General features: G+C 44.6%; 1 long non-coding RNA gene across 3 annotated transcripts; it reads right to left on the minus strand.

Annotated features, from left to right (window-relative positions):
- Positions 1 to 4,818, minus strand: LOC143099456 (uncharacterized). Of its 3 annotated transcripts, XR_012981589.1 has the most exons (7): positions 4,472 to 4,818; positions 3,885 to 4,098; positions 1,924 to 2,080; positions 1,597 to 1,735; positions 1,384 to 1,476; positions 784 to 827; positions 1 to 169 (listed from the first exon to the last, which is right to left on the minus strand). It is a non-coding gene; the product is annotated as an uncharacterized LOC143099456 (long non-coding RNA). The 3 variants fall into 3 exon arrangements; XR_012981590.1 differs by having other exon boundaries at positions 1,634 to 1,735; positions 3,885 to 4,818; XR_012981588.1 differs by having other exon boundaries at positions 3,885 to 4,818.
- Between the last annotated feature and the right edge of the window lie 14,534 nt (positions 4,819 to 19,352).

Consider the following 19,352-nt stretch of genomic DNA (forward strand, 5'->3'; position numbering starts at 1 on the left):
CAGTAGTAGTCTTTATTAACTTATATTATATAAAAAAATACAAAAGAACAACACTCAGCTAAAACATTTGTTGACTGTTGAGTGAGTGAGTGAGTGAGTGAGTGTGTGTGTGTGTGTGTGTGTAGATCTTTATCTTGCAGGCTCCCAGGTTGGCAGACAGGTTTTCCCGCTGAAAAAAAGGGGGAAGATGGTTAGTGAAAAAGACTGTAACCTGTATTCCAGTTTGATTAGATATTCTAGTGGAGGGATGTTTAGATTAACCAATGTCATAATAGTGTTACAACTAATAAAATATCTGAATACTCCACAGTATGGAAATAAAAAAAACTGGGCCCTGACATTCTGAATTGACAAAAGTTACATTATCAACATCTCAGGTTAGTACATTTACAAGTTCAGAGTGCAAATGAATAAAAAATAGTTTATAGCTCACACTCACCCCAGACAACACTCTACTACCAATTGCCATAAAACCCTACTGTTCATACTTGAATTTCCCCTTGGGCCTACTGTTCATACTTGAATTTCCCCTTGGGGATCAATAAAGTATCTTTCTATCCATCTAAAACATCAGGTACACAGGAGTGTTACAATATAAACTGATTTACGGTATATATGTTTACATGTAGCCTGCAGTACCGGTATATAACTAAATTATAGCATAGACTATAATAACTAAATCTGGTACATTTACATGTCCTACAGTATATGTATGGCTGCTGGAACAACGTAATTTCCCTTTGTGTAATTGTGAGTATCTGGTGTAAAAGATAACCAACTCACCACATTTTGGAAGGCACCCAATCTATTAAGATCTCCATCTTCCCCTGTGGCAGGCAAACAAAGACATAGAAAAATAGTGTCTTGCTTAAAAAGATAACATTGCACTCAACTTAACATTCAAATTTTAACACTTCACATCAGTGACTATCAGCGTTTTGTAGACACGTAACACTTTTTATGATGTTCAGTTAATATCTCCTCATGGTCCACTCACTTTACATTCCCTATACGAGCTGTAAAACATCCTGGTCAATTTACACAGTCCCATAAACTGGAACATAGAGTAACTGCAGACAAACATTCTGGGGTTGGTAGCATCTCTAACAATACTAAAACATGCCGTGAATATTTTTCAGAGAATACTTTATATTATATTTATATATAATATAGGGGTGAGTTATCTCTGGCGTGTCTTGTTCGGGATTTTGAACATAAACACAAAGATGAACAAACGCATTATCTGGTACGATTACTGATACTGACAGTTACTGATCACTGATTTCAATTATTCCGCAGTGCCATTATACATTTTTAAAAGTGATCAAAAAGTACTGTTACATCATCCATTGTTTTATTTGCAATTTTGTGTATGGAAATAACCTTTGTCTTTCTCTTTTTTAGTACTCTTCTGTACTGCTGCTTGTACATAGGGCTGTTGTGGGGGCACTCGTTCTTCACTTCCTTTTCTAGAAACTGTTTGACATAAGCAAATAGTAGTATGTTAATCAAAATGTTAACATACATACAGAACACAAATAACAAGCATATCATATAATTCATCATACAGTGTACAGATTAGGGCCTGTATCTTACATTCTCCGCAACTGACTTTCTTCCCTAACGCAATTACCATTGCTAATCTACACTTGGTGGAAAGCCACATTTTCTGACATGAAGATGGCCTCCTCTCATTGACCCGGCAAATTGTTTGGATCGGTCAGCGCTTTCTTTCCTGAAAGAATACAAGCAACACAAACAATACACAATGTACAATAAGGTCAAATGTGAAATTTAGGAGTGATGTCATGATATTTTTCTGTACATTTTGTTATTTGATGTCATCTAATTTTCAGTGTCCCACATTTTTTCAGAATTGGGGTTGTATAGAGACGTTATAATGTATAGAAAATGTGGAATTACCTTTAACCATTAAGGTGAAAATGTCCTTAATGTTATTGAGGCATTTACTTTCCCCCCCACTTAACCTCAGGCCCTGAGGGAGAAGCATTTGTGGGTTTCTCTTTGGGTATTCAAGAAGGAGGACGGGACTCCAGCCCACAGCATTGAGCTTCTCAATCTGAAAAAAAAAAAACCCTGTTACTTTAAAAAAACATTTATAAATTGTGCCAGTGATATATGTTTACGTTTATGTATTTAGCAGACGCTTTTATCCAAAGCAACATACATATAAATTACAACACGCTACGGGCTAGCAGATGCTACGGGAATGCACTAGTTGAGAATGTACTAGTTGAGAATGTACTTGTTGAGAGTGTATGTGGGAAAGGTGTGAAAATATGTGCGTGGGTTTGGTGTGCATGTCTATTTGCATGTGTGCATGATTCATGTATGAACGTGTCACTACAGGAGCATAGTAGAGGTATTACTCATTTTGACACTTCATTCTTAAAGGTTGTATCAGTGATCCTGGCGGATATTGCCTGTGTTTTTGTTATTGTTTATGTTCAAATTTCTTAGCAGACGTTTTTTGTCCGATATATAACTCATTTTATATTTTGTCTGAGGACCAAACAAGACACAAGAGATAACTCAACCTTACCACCAGTATTCATTTTTAAAAAATCCATGCAATGCTTGGTTATTGTTAGTGGTGTACTACCAACCACAATGTTAATGTCCGGTAGACTCCGCGGTTTGCGGTGCATGGGCTGCGTAAAAATACCAGAGTCTTTTTCAGCGCCTAGAATGACAGGAGAGCTAGCCGACCATGAGAAAATATTAGCTGAACATTATAAAAGTGTTTTGTCTTTACAAATCGCTCATCATCACTGATACAACCTTTAACCTAACATTAGTACTATGGTAATGTAACCAGGGCCTGTGCTAGCCATTTGGGTGCCCAAAGCACAAATGCATGGTGCCACTCTGGTGCCCCCACTATTTTGGATACTTTATATTGTTGGTTGGTTTAATAGGCCTACTGTTGGCAATGAAAAGTCGTAAATCTACTATGGGTCTCCAACGTCGCTCTGTCAGTAGCCTGGCTGCCTGCCCCTTCTGAAGGCTAAAGCAGTAGGCTACCTTTAAACATAATTGTTGCTGAGAGGAATCCCAGCCTACGAATTCAATAACAAAATAAATCATGCATAATTAAAAATTACCTTGATTTAGGCTACTTGGGTATGGCATAAGGCTTGGCTACACACAGTAAGGTTAATGTGCAAAAAATGAATGAAGTGGCTATTGGCTCGCAAATAAACAGCGGATGGAAAACCTGACACAGTTTGAACTAAATTTAAACTGAACATTGAAGCATAAAATACCAATCATATTTGATATTGGCCATGAGTTCCAACATTGAGCAATATAATCAAACAATCCAAAAGTTAATTAGGCATAAATCCAAACTAGACCGAGAATCTTCTGCTTTTGATACCATGCCACTCCAAATGTGTCTCACCATAAAACGCAGGAAAAAATACCTTAGGCCTGTTGTCCATGAAGGCATGCCTGGCAAATTGATATTTTATGAAGATGTAACTGGTTGCTTTGCTTTCATTAATGGTTTAGCTAGTCAAGTTTGCAAGGAAGAGACATAACGTGTGAACAGGCCACAATATCCAGTAGGGACGCGCTCACACAGATGCGGTAGCGGGCAGGAGAACTGTTAGCACAGGCTTTACATAAAATTATTCAACAGAAGCCTTATAAGAAATAAATGCCTGCCTCGAATAAAGGCCTGTGGTTTGCACAACCTAAGTAGCCTAAATAAAAGACCCGCCACAATTTGAGGATTTGCGGCATGATGATTTTCTACGAGCTATATTTTTTTGGTGCCCCCCAGGCACTTGGTGCCCCACGCGCAGTGCATGTTCTGCTTGTGCGGAGCACCGACACTGAATGTAGCACAAATGACTTACCAGAATAATAGCATCATCCATCAGATGGGAGGTCAGTTGATTCTTTTTGGTATTGGCCTCCCAGGTTTCCTTTTTTTCATTGAAGCTTTCTAGTTGTTTTTTTTGCCTCAGCTTCTGTGGCTGTGGTGCCGTGCATACTGGGCATATTTTGCACCCATTAAAAATGGATGCAAGACATGCAGGGCATTTTTTTTTTTAACCCTCCCATGACAGGCTGCAAAAAATCAACAAGAAAAGCATACCGGTAATTAGAATTGCTATTGTTTAAAAATACAAATTCCTCAGTTGTTTAGAGAGATTGAACCATTAAACAACATGTTCAGTCTTTCAACTCAGTTGTAATAAAGGCAATCCTGTAATAAACAAGATTTCATCTATTTCAAGACTGATATTTGGGACCAACTCAGGGTATCTAGTATAACACTATGCGATTTGCTGTTCCTACATTAAACGTGGATTGATGATTCGGTGTTCCCCCAATGCCAATTGGATATTTAACAGAATCCGATGCTCTTCAGGTTAACAATAATAAAGTAACAATTTAGTGTCTTTCAAATTTGTGAAAATAAAAATCTTGGAATACTTACTATATGAGAATAAAAAAGGTTGAGTGTGTGTGTCTGTGTGTGTGTGTGTGTGTGAGAGAGAGAGAGAGAGAGAGAGACAAGCATGTATCTCGTAAATTATCTGTAACAAAGACAAAAAACATTATTAGAATGATATTTTATCTCTACATTATTAGCAAAAATGATAGATATGATATGATTACTAGTTACATGTTCTACAAGAATAGAATCTCCTTGACTCTAATCGCCTGACCATCAAATTGCTCAGTAACCATTCATGTTATATTCTACACAAGAATGATTGAAGCACATGCGTACATTGCATACACATAAGATATCATATCCACTTGGCGCCTACTACTACTACTTTTGCATACCCCCCCCCCCCCCAAAAAAAAACAACCCCTGCTGATCTGCACCATCTATCTATCATAATATATAAAGCAACAATCGTCTGTGTGTCTGTGGCTCGCTGGGTACTTGTATAAACTTAGCCTTGCCAGACTTATAAACGCTTTAACTTCAAGTAGTAGCATGAACTATACAGGATGAAACCATTTGGCTTAGCTAGCTGCTAATGTGGCATCCAAAAGCCCATGTCTGGTTGCCCAGTTGGCAAGTAGCTGCTACTTCAGAAAGTTAATGTTGAGCCCTGAACACAAAATTTTGCTGGCGCAGAAATTAGGTGGAAGCGTGTTACACATATATGCAAATTGTGCCACATAGCTGGCGATGCCAAAAGTACACGTCCAAATCAATGTAAATAAACCAACAGCAGAGTTCCGAATTAGCTAATCTATCTAGCTAGCAGAGGCTCTGGCTAAATACGTTGCATTTTATTTGATGCAACAAAGAATTGTATTATGTCAGTCTCTTTCAAATACAGCTCTTACAGTGGAGTTCGAAATAAACAAATAGGAGGACATAATTGTTTTGGCCAAAACTCAATTTTAGACATGTTAAATGCCTATGCATTTCTCTTGCTTATTAGACCCTTGTACTTACCGCTCGGAATCTCGCCCAGGCAATGGTTTCTGGGATCGTCGCACACAGTGACGCGATGCACAAAATTGCGCCAAAATATCAATAGCAATGAAAAAGTACAGTCTTAATATTTTATATCCTTGCTCAAATTTGTAAAATAATGAGCATAAATCTCCGAATGAAAGAAACTTGGGTATCCATTCTATCCATTATGACAGTCTTGTGACGCTGTAGCGTGTGTAGGCCAAAGGGCCTCCTTCTCGTAAAAAATGATTTTTATTTCTCTGGCTGTTGCAATTGATATCAGTGGTTAATATGAGTGCCCTCAGTAAACAGGGCAACAAACAGACAGCAAACAATTAGAGACATTCACGCAATTGGCTTCTTAAGAGGTCGCCTGTCCGGCCTGCACTCGCTCACGATTCGCGATTGCATTGACTAGGCTACCGGACACCGGTAAAATTAACGGGAGACCGCGGTGGTCACGTCATGAAGCAGGATTACAACCTGCGACGCTGGCACAATGCTTCAGCGACGTCTAGTCCATTGTGCTACGGGAGCGCTGTTTAATGTAGTGCTCGGTGTTCTATCCACAGCGTCGGCGCCAGAAAGCAACTGGTGGGGGGGCTATGAGCACTGACAGGGGGGGCACCTCACCTCACTTTTATTCGTTATTTTGCCATATAATAAAGAGCATCCTTCGAGCCTTTTGGATACATGAATCAATATGATCAAGGGGGAAATAGTGCAAGAACATAGCGGTCATAGCCGTTGAATAAACTAGCACACAACGTTTAGAATAATAGAATTTTAATAGAATAGCGTTGCATAGGCTACAATACAAGTAAATAGGCTATAACAGATTCACCACTAACAAGCCTAGGCTATAGGCTTCACTGTGTCTTTCCATTCATTTCGAAATGTTCTTGTAAGATCCTGCTCAAAAGCAAATTACACATAGGGCTACTGATAATATCACAACATTGCACATAGGCTATGTGATCCCTCAAAACGTTCTTTAAAGTAGCCTACAGAACAAATTCTAACACATTTACGAAGTGGTAAATGCACCAACTGTGATGGAAAGTTTAAAAGGAAACAGGACACTCGGCATGACTTAGTATTTTGTGCTGCTCTGACAGTCCACTTTTATTGCCACTTTTAAGTCTACTGTTTTTGAGTTTGGAGAAGTACTTGCAGCGACAGGCTATAGCCTACGAATGCCGACTCCACTGTCGCATTTCCCAGCCAGGTCCATGATAGGCTTTTTGTCACTGCTTCCAAAAATGTCTCCCTCTGGATAAAGCAGGTTAAGACCCGTGCTGTGTTGCGCTCACTAAAGGGCGATTCTTAAAGTAGTCCTAGCCTACATGATCCAAAGCACTATCTCCGTTGCTCGAGTTTATCATTAGCACTGGACAATATCGGAAAATATAGGAAATGCGACATGTCAGTTTGGCCCTTTATGGTTTCTGCAATTTAGATTAACAGATCATGCATTCAGCTTGGGTCATCCTGCGGTCATACGAAAAACCTTGTATTTTCCATTAGGCCTATATTCCCAGATCTATCTTGAGACATTTTACTGGATTTCTTATGCAGCAGTGTCTAAAAACCCTACTGATCGAGATTTATGCTCATTTGGCGTTGCAGGAGTCGTGGTAAATATATCGGTGGCACTCATTGCAACGGTGTCCGAGTGTGCAGAATCCCTTTTCATCGCGCAGTTTGCGCACATAATCAACAGTAGCATAGTTGACACATGTCATGTTTCATTTTGAGTAGTAAGTGTTCAACATCAGTGTTCAATATGGATTTAATTTCAATCATGCATAATAATATTTAGATTTTTTTATGTGAGGGAGAGAACTCAGTTGGGGGGGCACACTGGCCTGTTTGGACGGGCCTGGCCCCCTATGGCCCGCCCTTGACGCCGACGCTGTCTATCCATTATGACAGTCTCGTGACGCTGTAGCGTGTGCAGGCCAAAGGCCCTCCTTCTCAGTAAAAAATGATTTTTATTTCTCTGGCTGTTGCAATTGATATCAGTGGTTAATATGAGTGCCCTCAGTAAACAGGGCAACAAACAGACAGCAAACAATTACAGACATTCACGCAATTGGCTTCTTAAGAGGTCGCCTGTCCGGCCTGCACTCGCTCACGATTCGCGATTGCATTGACTAGGCTACCGGACACCGGTAAAATTAACGGGAGACCGCGGTGGTCACGTCATGAAGCAGGATTACAACCTGCGACGCTGGCACAATGCTTCAGCGACGTCTAGTCCATTGTGCTACGGGAGCGCTGTTTAATGTAGTGCTCTGTGTTCTATCCATTATGACAGTCTTGTGACGCTGTAGCGTGTGTAGGCCAAAGTGCCTCCTTCTCGTAAAAAATGATTTTTATTTCTCTGGCTGTTGCAATTGATATCAGTGGTTAATATGAGTGCCCTCAGTAAACAGGGCAACAAACAGACAGCAAACAATTAGAGACATTCACGCAATTGGCTTCTTAAGAGATCGCCTGCACTCGCTCGCGATTCGCGATTGCATTGACTAGGCTACCGGACACCGGTAAAATTAACGGGAGACCGCGGTGGTCACGTCATGAAGCAGGATTACAACCTGCGACGCTGGCACAATGCTTCAGCGACGTCTAGTCCATTGTGCTACGGGAGCGCTGTTTAATGTAGTGCTCTGTGTTCTATCCATTATGACAGTCTTGTGACGCTGTAGCGTGTGTAGGCCAAAGTGCCTCCTTCTCGTAAAAAATGATTTTTATTTCTCTGGCTGTTGCAATTGATATCAGTGGTTAATATGAGTGCCCTCAGTAAACAGGGCAACAAACAGACAGCAAACAATTAGAGACATTCACGCAATTGGCTTCTTAAGAGGTCGCCTGTCCGGCCTGCACTCGCCTGCACTCGCCTGCACTCGCTCGCGATTCGCGATTGCATTGACTAGGCTACCGGACACCGGTAAAATTAACGGGAGACCGCGGTGGTCACGTCATGAAGCAGGATTACAACCTGCGACGCTGGCACAATGCTTCAGCGACGTCTAGTCCATTGTGCTACGGGAGCGCTGTTTAATGTAGTGCTCTGTGTTCTATCCATTATGACAGTCTTGTGACGCTGTAGCGTGTGTAGGCCAAAGTGCCTCCTTCTCGTAAAAAATGATTTTTATTTCTCTGGCTGTTGCAATTGATATCAGTGGTTAATATGAGTGCCCTCAGTAAACAGGGCAACAAACAGACAGCAAACAATTAGAGACATTCACGCAATTGGCTTCTTAAGAGGTCGCCTGTCCGGCCTGCACTCGCTCACGATTCGCGATTGCATTGACTAGGCTACCGGACACCGGTAAAATTAACGGGAGACCGCGGTGGTCACGTCATGAAGCAGGATTAAAACCTGCGACGCTGGCACAATGCTTCAGCGACGTCTAGTCCATTGTGCTACGGGAGCGCTGTTTAATGTAGTGCTCTGTGTTCTATCCATTATGACAGTCTTGTGACGCTGTAGCGTGTGTAGGCCAAAGGGCCTCCTTCTCGTAAAAAATGATTTTTATTTCTCTGGCTGTTGCAATTGATATCAGTGGTTAATATGAGTGCCCTCAGTAAACAGGGCAACAAACAGACAGCAAACAATTAGAGACATTCACGCAATTGGCTTCTTAAGAGGTCGCCTGTCCGGCCTGCACTCGCTCACGATTCGCGATTGCATTGACTAGGCTACCGGACACCGGTAAAATTAACGGGAGACCGCGGTGGTCACGTCATGAAGCAGGATTACAACCTGCGACGCTGGCACAATGCTTCAGCGACGTCTAGTCCATTGTGCTACGGGAGCGCTGTTTAATGTAGTGCTCTGTGTTCTATCCATTATGACAGTCTTGTGATGCTGTAGCGTGTGTAGGCCAAAGGGCCTCCTTCTCGTAAAAAATGATTTTTATTTCTCTGGCTGTTGCAATTGATATCAGTGGTTAATATGAGTGCCCTCAGTAAACAGGGCAACAAACAGACAGCAAACAATTAGAGACATTCACGCAATTGGCTTCTTAAGAGGTCGCCTGTCCGGCCTGCACTCGCTCACGATTCGCGATTGCATTGACTAGGCTACCGGACACCGGTAAAATTAACGGGAGACCGCGGTGGTCACGTCATGAAGCAGGATTACAACCTGCGACGCTGGCACAATGCTTCAGCGACGTCTAGTCCATTGTGCTACGGGAGCGCTGTTTAATGTAGTGCTCTGTGTTCTATCCATTATGACAGTCTTGTGACGCTGTAGCGTGTGTAGGCCAAAGGGCCTCCTTCTCGTAAAAAATGATTTTGATTTCTCTGGCTGTTGCAATTGATATCAGTGGTTAATATGAGTGCCCTCAGTAAACAGGGCAACAAACAGACAGCAAACAATTACAGACATTCACGCAATTGGCTTCTTAAGAGGTCGACTGTCCGGCCTGCACTCGCTCACGATTCGCGATTGCATTGACTAGGCTACCGGACACCGGTAAAATTAACGGGAGACCGCGGTGGTCACGTCATGAAGCAGGATTACAACCTGCGACGCTGGCACAATGCTTCAGCGACGTCTAGTCCATTGTGCTACGGGAGCGCTGTTTAATGTAGTGCTCGGTGTTCTATCCACAGCGTCGGCGCCAGAAAGCAACTGGTGGGGGGGCTATGAGCACTGACAGGGGGGGCACCTCACCTCACTTTTATTCGTTATTTTGCCATATAATAAAGAGCATCCTTCGAGCCTTTTGGATACATGAATCAATATGATCAAGGGGGAAATAGTGCAAGAACATAGCGGTCATAGCCGTTGAATAAACTAGCACACAACGTTTAGAATAATAGAATTTTAATAGAATAGCGTTGCATAGGCTACAATACAAGTAAATAGGCTATAACAGACTCACCACTAACAAGCCTAGGCTATAGGCTTCACTGTGTCTTTCCATTCATTTCGAAATGTTCTTGTAAGATCCTGCTCAAAAGCAAATTACACATAGGGCTACTGATAATATCACAACATTGCACATAGGCTATGTGATCCCTCAAAACATTCTTTAAAGTAGCCTACAGAACAAATTCTAACACATTTACGAAGTGGTAAATGCACCAACTGTGATGGAAAGTTTAAAAGGAAACAGGACACTCGGCATGACTTAGTATTTTGTGCTGCTCTGACAGTCCACTTTTATTGCCACTTTTAAGTCTACTGTTTTTGAGTTTGGAGAAGTACTTGCAGCGACAGGCTATAGCCTACGAATGCCGACTCCACTGTCGCATTTCCCAGCCAGGTCCATGATAGGCTTTTTGTCACTGCTTCCAAAAATGTCTCCCTCTGGATAAAGCAGGTTAAGACCCGTGCTGTGTTGCGCTCACTAAAGGGCGATTCTTAAAGTAGTCCTAGCCTACATGATCCAAAGCACTATCTCCGTTGCTCGAGTTTATCATTAGCACTGGACAATATCGGAAAATATAGGAAATGCGACATGTCAGTTTGGCCCTTTATGGTTTCTGCAATTTAGATTAACAGATCATGCATTCAGCTTGGGTCATCCTGCGGTCATACGAAAAACCTTGTATTTTCCATTAGGCCTATATTCCCAGATCTATCTTGAGACATTTTACTGGATTTCTTATGCAGCAGTGTCTAAAAACCCTACTGATCGAGATTTATGCTCATTTGGCGTTGCAGGAGTCGTGGTAAATATATCGGTGGCACTCATTGCAACGGTGTCCGAGTGTGCAGAATCCCTTTTCATCGCGCAGTTTGCGCACATAATCAACAGTAGCATAGTTGACACATGTCATGTTTCATTTTGAGTAGTAAGTGTTCAACATCAGTGTTCAATATGGATTTAATTTCAATCATGCATAATAATATTTAGATTTTTTTATGTGAGGGAGAGAACTCAGTTGGGGGGGCACACTGGCCTGTTTGGACGGGCCTGGCCCCCTATGGCCCGCCCTTGACGCCGACGCTGTCTATCCATTATGACAGTCTCGTGACGCTGTAGCGTGTGCAGGCCAAAGGCCCTCCTTCTCAGTAAAAAATGATTTTTATTTCTCTGGCTGTTGCAATTGATATCAGTGGTTAATACGAGTGCCCTCAGTAAACAGGGCAACAAACAGACAGCAAACAATTAGAAACATTCACGCAATTGGCTTCTTAAGAGATCGCCTGCACTCGCTCGCGATTCGCGATTGCATTGACTAGGCTACCGGACACCGGTAAAATTAACGGGAGACCGCGGTGGTCACGTCATGAAGCAGGATTACAACCTGCGACGCTGGCACCATGCTTCAGCGACGTCTAGTCCATTGTGCTACGGGAGCGCTGTTTAATGTAGTGCTCTGTGTTCTATCCATTGCAACACCCAGAGGAGTAAAAAATAATTTTACAAAATAGGGGAATGCCGCGATCAGCGGACTTTGACCTACGCACGCACGCAGTAGCCGGCAGTCAGGAGACTCTAATCATGTATAATGAGCACTGCACTAATCAGCATCTCCGTAGCACATATGGGAAAGGCAGCGCTGTGCTACATAGCACTTTAAGAATGGCATTGCAGGTTCGAATAAGGCCTGAAGCACCGTCCGGCCATTTCCGCGGTCTCGCGTTGTTTTACGCGACGTGCCCTCTGCTCAGCGTCTTCCCGATCTCCGGCGACATCTTATGAAGCAGAGAACCTGAGTGTTTGTAACTGATTGCATTCCTGTTTCTTGTGTTTTTTTACTGAGGGCAATCATATGAATCATTGATATCCATTGCAACACCCAGGAGAGTAAAAAATAATTTTACAAAATAGGGGAATGCTGCGATCGGCGGACTTTGACCTACACACGCACGCACGCACGCAAGCAGTAGCCGGCAGTCACGAGACTCTAATCATGTATAATGAGCACTGCATTAATCGGTGTCTCCGTAGCACACAAGCACCGTCCGGCAGTTTCCGCGGACTCACGTTGTTTTACGCGACGGTGCCCTCTGCTCAGCGTCTTCCCGATCGCCCGCGACATCTTATGAAGCAGAGTTTGTAACTGTTTGCGTCCTGTTTCTTGTGCTTTTTTACTGAGGGCAATCATATGAATCATTGATATCCATTGCAACACCCAGAGGAGTAAAAAATAATTTTACAAAATAGGGGAATGCCGCGATCAGCGGACTTTGACCTACGCACGCACGCACGCAGTAGCCGGCAGTCACGAGACTCTAATCATGTATAATTCGCACTGCATTAATCAGCGTCTCCGTAGCACACATGGGAAAGGCAGCGCTGTGCTACATAGCACTTTAAGAATGGCATCGCCGGTTCGAATCCGGCCTGAAGCACCGTCCGGCAGTTTCCGCGGACTCTCGTTGTTTTACGCGATGGTGCCCTCTGCTCAGCGTCTTCCCGATCGCCGGCGACATCTTATGAAGCAGAGTTTGTAACTGTTTGCGTCCTGTTTCTTGTGCTTTTTTACTGAGGGCAATCATATGAATCATTGATATCCATTGCAACACCCAGAGGAGTAAAAAATAATTTTACAAAATAGGGGAATGCCGCGATCAGCGGACTTTGACCTACGCACGCACGCAGTAGCCGGCAGTCACGAGACTCTAATCATGTATAATGAGCACTGCATTAATCAGCGTCACCGTAGCACACATGGGAATGGCAGCGCTGTGCTACATAGCACTTTAAGAATGGCATCGCCGGTTCGAATCCGGCCTGAAGCACCGTCCGGCAGTTTCCGCGGACTCACGTTGTTTTACGCGACGGTGCCCTCTGCTCAGCGTCTTCCCGATCGCCGGCGACATCTTATGAAGCAGAGAACCTGAGTGTTTGTAACTGATTGCATTCCTGTTTCTTGTGTTTTTTTACTGAGGGCAATCATATGAATCATTGATATCCATTGCAACACCCAGGAGAGTAAAAAATAATTTTACAAAATAGGGGAATGCTGCGATCGGCGGACTTTGACCTACACACGCACGCACGCACGCAGTAGCCGGCAGTCACGAGACTCTAATCATGTATAATGAGCACTGCATTAATGGTGTCTCCGTAGCACACATGGGAAAGGCAGCGCTGTGCTACATAGCACTTTAAGAATGTCATTGCAGGTTCGAATCCAGCCTGAAGCACCGTCCGGCCATTTCCGCGGTCTCGCGTTGTTTTACGCGACGGTGCCCTCTGCTCAGCGTCTTCCCGATCGCCGGCGACATCTTATGAAGCAGAGAACCTGAGTGTTTGTAACTGATTGCATTCCTGTTTCTTGGGTTTTTTACTGAGGGCAATCATATGAATCATTGATATCCATTGCAACACCCAGGAGAGTAAAAAATAATTTTACAAAATAGGGGAATGCTGCGATCGGCGGACTTTGACCTACACACGCACGCACGCACGCAGTAGCCGGCAGTCACGAGACTCTAATCATGTATAATGAGCACTGCATTAATGGTGTCTCCGTAGCACACATGGGAAAGGCAGCGCTGTGCTACATAGCACTTTAAGAATATCATCGCAGGTTCGAATCCAGCCTGAAGCACCGTCCGGCCATTTCCGTGGTCTCGCGTTGTTTTACGCGACGGTGCCCTCTGCTCAGCGTCTTCCCGATCGCCCGCGACATCTTATGAAGCAGAGAACCTGAGTGTTTGTAACTGTTTGCGTCCTGTTTCTTGTGTTTTTTTACTGAGGGCAATCATATGAATCATTGATATCCATTGCAACACCCAGAGGAGTAAAAAATAATTTTACAAAATAGGGGAATGCCCCGATCAGCGGACTTTGACCTACGCACGCACGCACGCAGTAGCCGGCAGTCACGAGACTCTAATCATGTATAATGAGCACTGCATTAATCAGCGTCTCCGTAGCACACATGGGAAAGGCAGCGCTGTGCTACATAGCACGTTAAGAATGTCATCGCAGGTTCGAATCCAGCCTGAAGCACCGTCCGGCAGTTTCCACGGACTCACGTTGTTTTACGCGATGGTGCCCTCTGCTCAGCGTCTTCCCGATCGCCCGCGACATCTTATGAAGCAGAGAACCTGAGTGTTTGTAACTGTTTGCGTCCTGTTTCTTGTCTTTTTTTACTGAGGGCAATCATATGAATCATTGATATTCATTGCAACACCCAGAGGAGTAAAAAATAATTTTACAAAATAGGGGAATGCCGCGATCAGCGGACTTTGACCTACGCACGCACGCAAGCAGTAGCCGGCAGTCACGAGACTCTAATCATGTATAATGAGCACTGTATTAATCAGCGTCTCCGTAGCACACATGGGAAAGGCAGCGCTGTGCTACATAGCACTTTAAGAATGGCATCGCTGGTTCGAATCCGGCCTGAAGGTTCGGCAGTTTCCGCGGACTCACGTTGTTTTACGCGACGGTGCCCTCTGCTCAGCGTCTTCCCGATCGCCGGCGACATCTTATGAAGCAGAGAACCTGAGTGTTTGTAACTGATTGCATTCCTGTTTCTTGGGTTTTTTACTGAGGGCAATCATATGAATCATTGATATCCATTGCAACACCCAGGAGAGTAAAAAATAATTTTACAAAATAGGGGAATGCTGCGATCGGCGGACTTTGACCTACACACGCACGCACGCACGCAGTAGCCGGCAGTCACGAGACTCTAATCATGTATAATGAGCACTGCATTAATGGTGTCTCCGTAGCACACATGGGAAAGGCAGCGCTGTGCTACATAGCACTTTAAGAATATCATCGCAGGTTCGAATCCAGCCTGAAGCACCGTCCGGCCATTTCCGCGGTCTCGCGTTGTTTTACGCGACGGTGCCCTCTGCTCAGCGTCTTCCCGATCGCCCGCGACATCTTATGAAGCAGAGAACCTGAGTGTTTGTAACTGTTTGCGTCCTGTTTCTTGTGTTTTTTTACTGAGGGCAATCATATGAATCATTGATATCCATTGCAACACCCAGAGGAGTAAAAAATAATTTTACAAAATAGGGGAATGCCCCGATCAGCGGACTTTGACCTACGCACGCACGCACGCAGTAGCCGGCAGTCACGAGACTCTAATCATGTATAATGAGCACTGCATTAATCAGCGTCTCCGTAGCACACATGGGAAAGGCAGCGCTGTGCTACATAGCACGTTAAGAATGTCATCGCAGGTTCGAATCCAGCCTGAAGCACCGTCCGGCAGTTTCCACGGACTCACGTTGTTTTACGCGATGGTGCCCTCTGCTCAGCGTCTTCCCGATCGCCCGCGACATCTTATGAAGCAGAGAACCTGAGTGTTTGTAACTGTTTGCGTCCTGTTTCTTGTCTTTTTTTACTGAGGGCAATCATATGAATCATTGATATTCATTGCAACACCCAGAGGAGTAAAAAATAATTTTACAAAATAGGGGAATGCCGCGATCAGCGGACTTTGACCTACGCACGCACGCAAGCAGTAGCCGGCAGTCACGAGACTCTAATCATGTATAATGAGCACTGCATTAATCAGCGTCTCCGTAGCACACATGGGAAAGGCAGCGCTGTGCTACATAGCACTTTAAGAATGGCATCGCTGGTTCGAATCCGGCCTGAAGGTTCGGCAGTTTCCGCGGACTCACGTTGTTTTACGCGATGGTGCCCTCTGCTCAGCGTCTTCCCGATCGCCCGCGACATCTTATGAAGCAGAGAACCTGAGTGTTTGTAACTGTTTGCGTCCTGTTTCTTGTCTTTTTTTACTGAGGGCAATCATATGAATCATTGATATTCATTGCAACACCCAGAGGAGTAAAAAATAATTTTACAAAATAGGGGAATGCCGCGATCAGCGGACGTTGACCTATGCACGCACGCACGCAGTAGCCGGCAGTCACGAAACTCTAATCATGTATAATGAGCACTGCATTAATCAGCGTCTTCGTAGCACACATGGGAAAGGCAGCGCTGTGCTACATAGCACTTTAAGAATGGCATCGCTGGTTCGAATCCGGCCTCAAGCAACGTCCGGCAGTTTCCGCGGACTCACGTTGTTTTACGCGACGGTGCCCTCTGCTCAGAGTCTTCCCGATCGCCCGCGACATGTTATGAAGCAGAGAACCTGAGTGTTTGTAACTGATTGCATTCCTGTTTCTTGTGTTTTTTTACTGAGGGCAATCATATGAATCATTGATATCCATTGCAACACCCAGGAGAGTAAAAAATAATTTTACAAAATAGGGGAATGCTGCGATCGGCGGACTTTGACCTACACACGCACGCACGCACGCAGTAGCCGGCAGTCACGAGACTCTAATCATGTATAATGAGCAGTGCATTAATCGGTGTCTCCGTAGCACACATGGGAAAGGCAGCGCTGTGCTACATAGCACTTTAAGAATGTCATCGCAGGTTCGAATCCAGCCTGAAGCACCGTCCGGCCATTTCCACGGACTCACGTTGTTTTACGCGATGGTGCCCTCTGCTCAGCGTCTTCCCGATCGCCCGCGACATCTTATGAAGCAGAGAACCTGAGTGTTTGTAACTGTTTGCGTCCTGTTTCTTGTCTTTTTTTACTGAGGGCAATCATATGAATCATTGATATTCATTGCAACACCCAGAGGAGTAAAAAATAATTTTACAAAATAGGGGAATGCCGCGATCAGCGGACTTTGACCTACGCACGCACGCAAGCAGTAGCCGGCAGTCACGAGACTCTAATCATGTATAATGAGCACTGCATTAATCAGCGTCTCCGTAGCACACATGGGAAAGGCAGCGCTGTGCTACATAGCACTTTAAGAATGGCATCGCTGGTTCGAATCCGGCCTGAAGGTTCGGCAGTTTCCGCGGACTCACGTTGTTTTACGCGACGGTGCCCTCTGCTCAGCGTCTTCCCGATCGCCCGCGACATCTTATGAAGCAGAGAACCTGAGTGTTTGTAACTGTTTGCGTCCTGTTTCTTGTCTTTTTTTACTGAGGGCAATCATATGAATCATTGATATTCATTGCAACACCCAGAGGAGTAAAAAATAATTTTACAAAATAGGGGAATGCCGCGATCAGCGGACGTTGACCTATGCACGCACGCACGCAGTAGCCGGCAGTCACGAAACTCTAATCATGTATAATGAGCACTGCATTAATCAGCGTCTTCGTAGCACACATGGGAAAGGCAGCGCTGTGCTACATAGCACTTTAAGAATGGCATCGCTGGTTCGAATCCGGCCTCAAGCAACGTCCGGCAGTTTCCGCGGACTCACGTTGTTTTACGCGACGGTGCCCTCTGCTCAGAGTCTTCCCGATCGCCCGCGACATGTTATGAAGCAGAGAACCTGAGTGTTTGTAACTGATTGCATTCCTGTTTCTTGTGTTTTTTTACTGAGGGCAATCATATGAATCATTGATATCCATTGCAACACCCAGGAGAGTAAAAAATAATTTTACAAAATAGGGGAATGCTGCGATCGGCGGACTTTGACCTACACACGCACGCACGCAAGCAGTAGCCGGCAGTCACGAGACTCTAATCATGTATAATGAGCACTGCATTAATCGGCGTCTCCGTAGCACACATGGGAAAGGCAGCGCTGTGCTACATAGCACTTTAAGAATGTCATGGCAGGTTCGAATCCGGCCTGAAGCACCGTCCGGCAGTTTCCGCGGACTCACGTTGTTTTACGCGACGGTGCCCTCTGCTCAGCGTCTTCCCGATCGCCCGCGACATCTTATGAAGTAGAGAACCTGAGTGTTTGTAACTGTTTGCGTCCTGTTTCTTGTGTTTTTTTACTGAGGGCAATCATATGAATCATTGATATCCATTGCAACACCCAGAGGAGTAAAAAATAATTTTACAAAATAGGGGAATGCCGCGATCAGCGGACTTTGACCTACGCACGCACGCACGCAGTAGCCGGCAGTCACGAGACTCTAATCATGTATAATGAGCACTGCATTAATCGGTGTCTCCGTAGCACACATGGGAAAGGCAGCGCTGTGCTACATAGCACTTTAAGAATGTCATCGCAGGTTCGAATCCGGCCTGAAGCACCGTCCGGCAGTTTCCGCGGACTCACGTTGTTTTACCGACGGTGCCCTCTGCTCAGCGTCTTCCCGATCGCCCGCGACATCTTATGAAGTAGAGAACCTGAGTGTTTGTAACTGTTTGCGTCCTGTTTCTTGTGTTTTTTTACTGAGGGCAATCATATGAATCATTGATATCCATTGCAACACCCAGAGGAGTAAAAAATAATTTTACAAAATAGGGGAATGCCGCGATCAGCGGACTTTGACCTACGCACGCACGCAGTAGCCGGCAGTCACGAGACTCTAATCATGTATAATGAGCACTGCACTAATCAGCATCTCCGTAGCACATATGGGAAAGGCAGCGCTGTGCTACATAGCACTTTAAAAATGGCATTGCAGGTTCGAATAAGGCCTGAAGCACCGTCCGGCCATTTCCGCGGTCTCGCGTTGTTTTACGCGACGTGCCCTCTGCTCAGCGTCTTCCCGATCTCCGGCGACATCTTATGAAGCAGAGAACCTGAGTGTTTGTAACTGATTGCATTCCTGTTTCTTGTGTTTTTTTACTGAGGGCAATCATATGAATCATTGATATCCATTGCAACACCCAGGAGAGTAAAAAATAATTTTACAAAATAGGGGAATGCCGCGATCAGCGGACTTTGACCTACGCACGCACGCACGCAGTAGCCGGCAGTCACGAGACTCTAATCATGTATAATGAGCACTGCATTAATCGGTGTCTCCGTAGCACACATGGGAAAGGCAGCGCTGTGCTACATAGCACTTTAAGAATGTCATCGCAGGTTCGAATCCAGCCTGAAGCACCGTCCGGCCATTTCCGCGGTCTCGCGTTGTTTTACGCGACGGTGCCCTCTTCTCAGCGTCTTCCCGATCGCCGGCGACATCTTATGAAGCAGAGAACCTGAGTGTTTGTAACTGAT

This window comes from Alosa pseudoharengus, unplaced genomic scaffold, assembly GCF_046254945.1.
Source record: "Alosa pseudoharengus isolate Yale_2024_CS ecotype anadromous, Long Island Sound unplaced genomic scaffold, YU_APseudo_1.1 YU_APseudo_1.1_scf_29, whole genome shotgun sequence".
NCBI classification, from domain to species: domain Eukaryota; kingdom Metazoa; phylum Chordata; class Actinopteri; order Clupeiformes; family Clupeidae; genus Alosa; species Alosa pseudoharengus.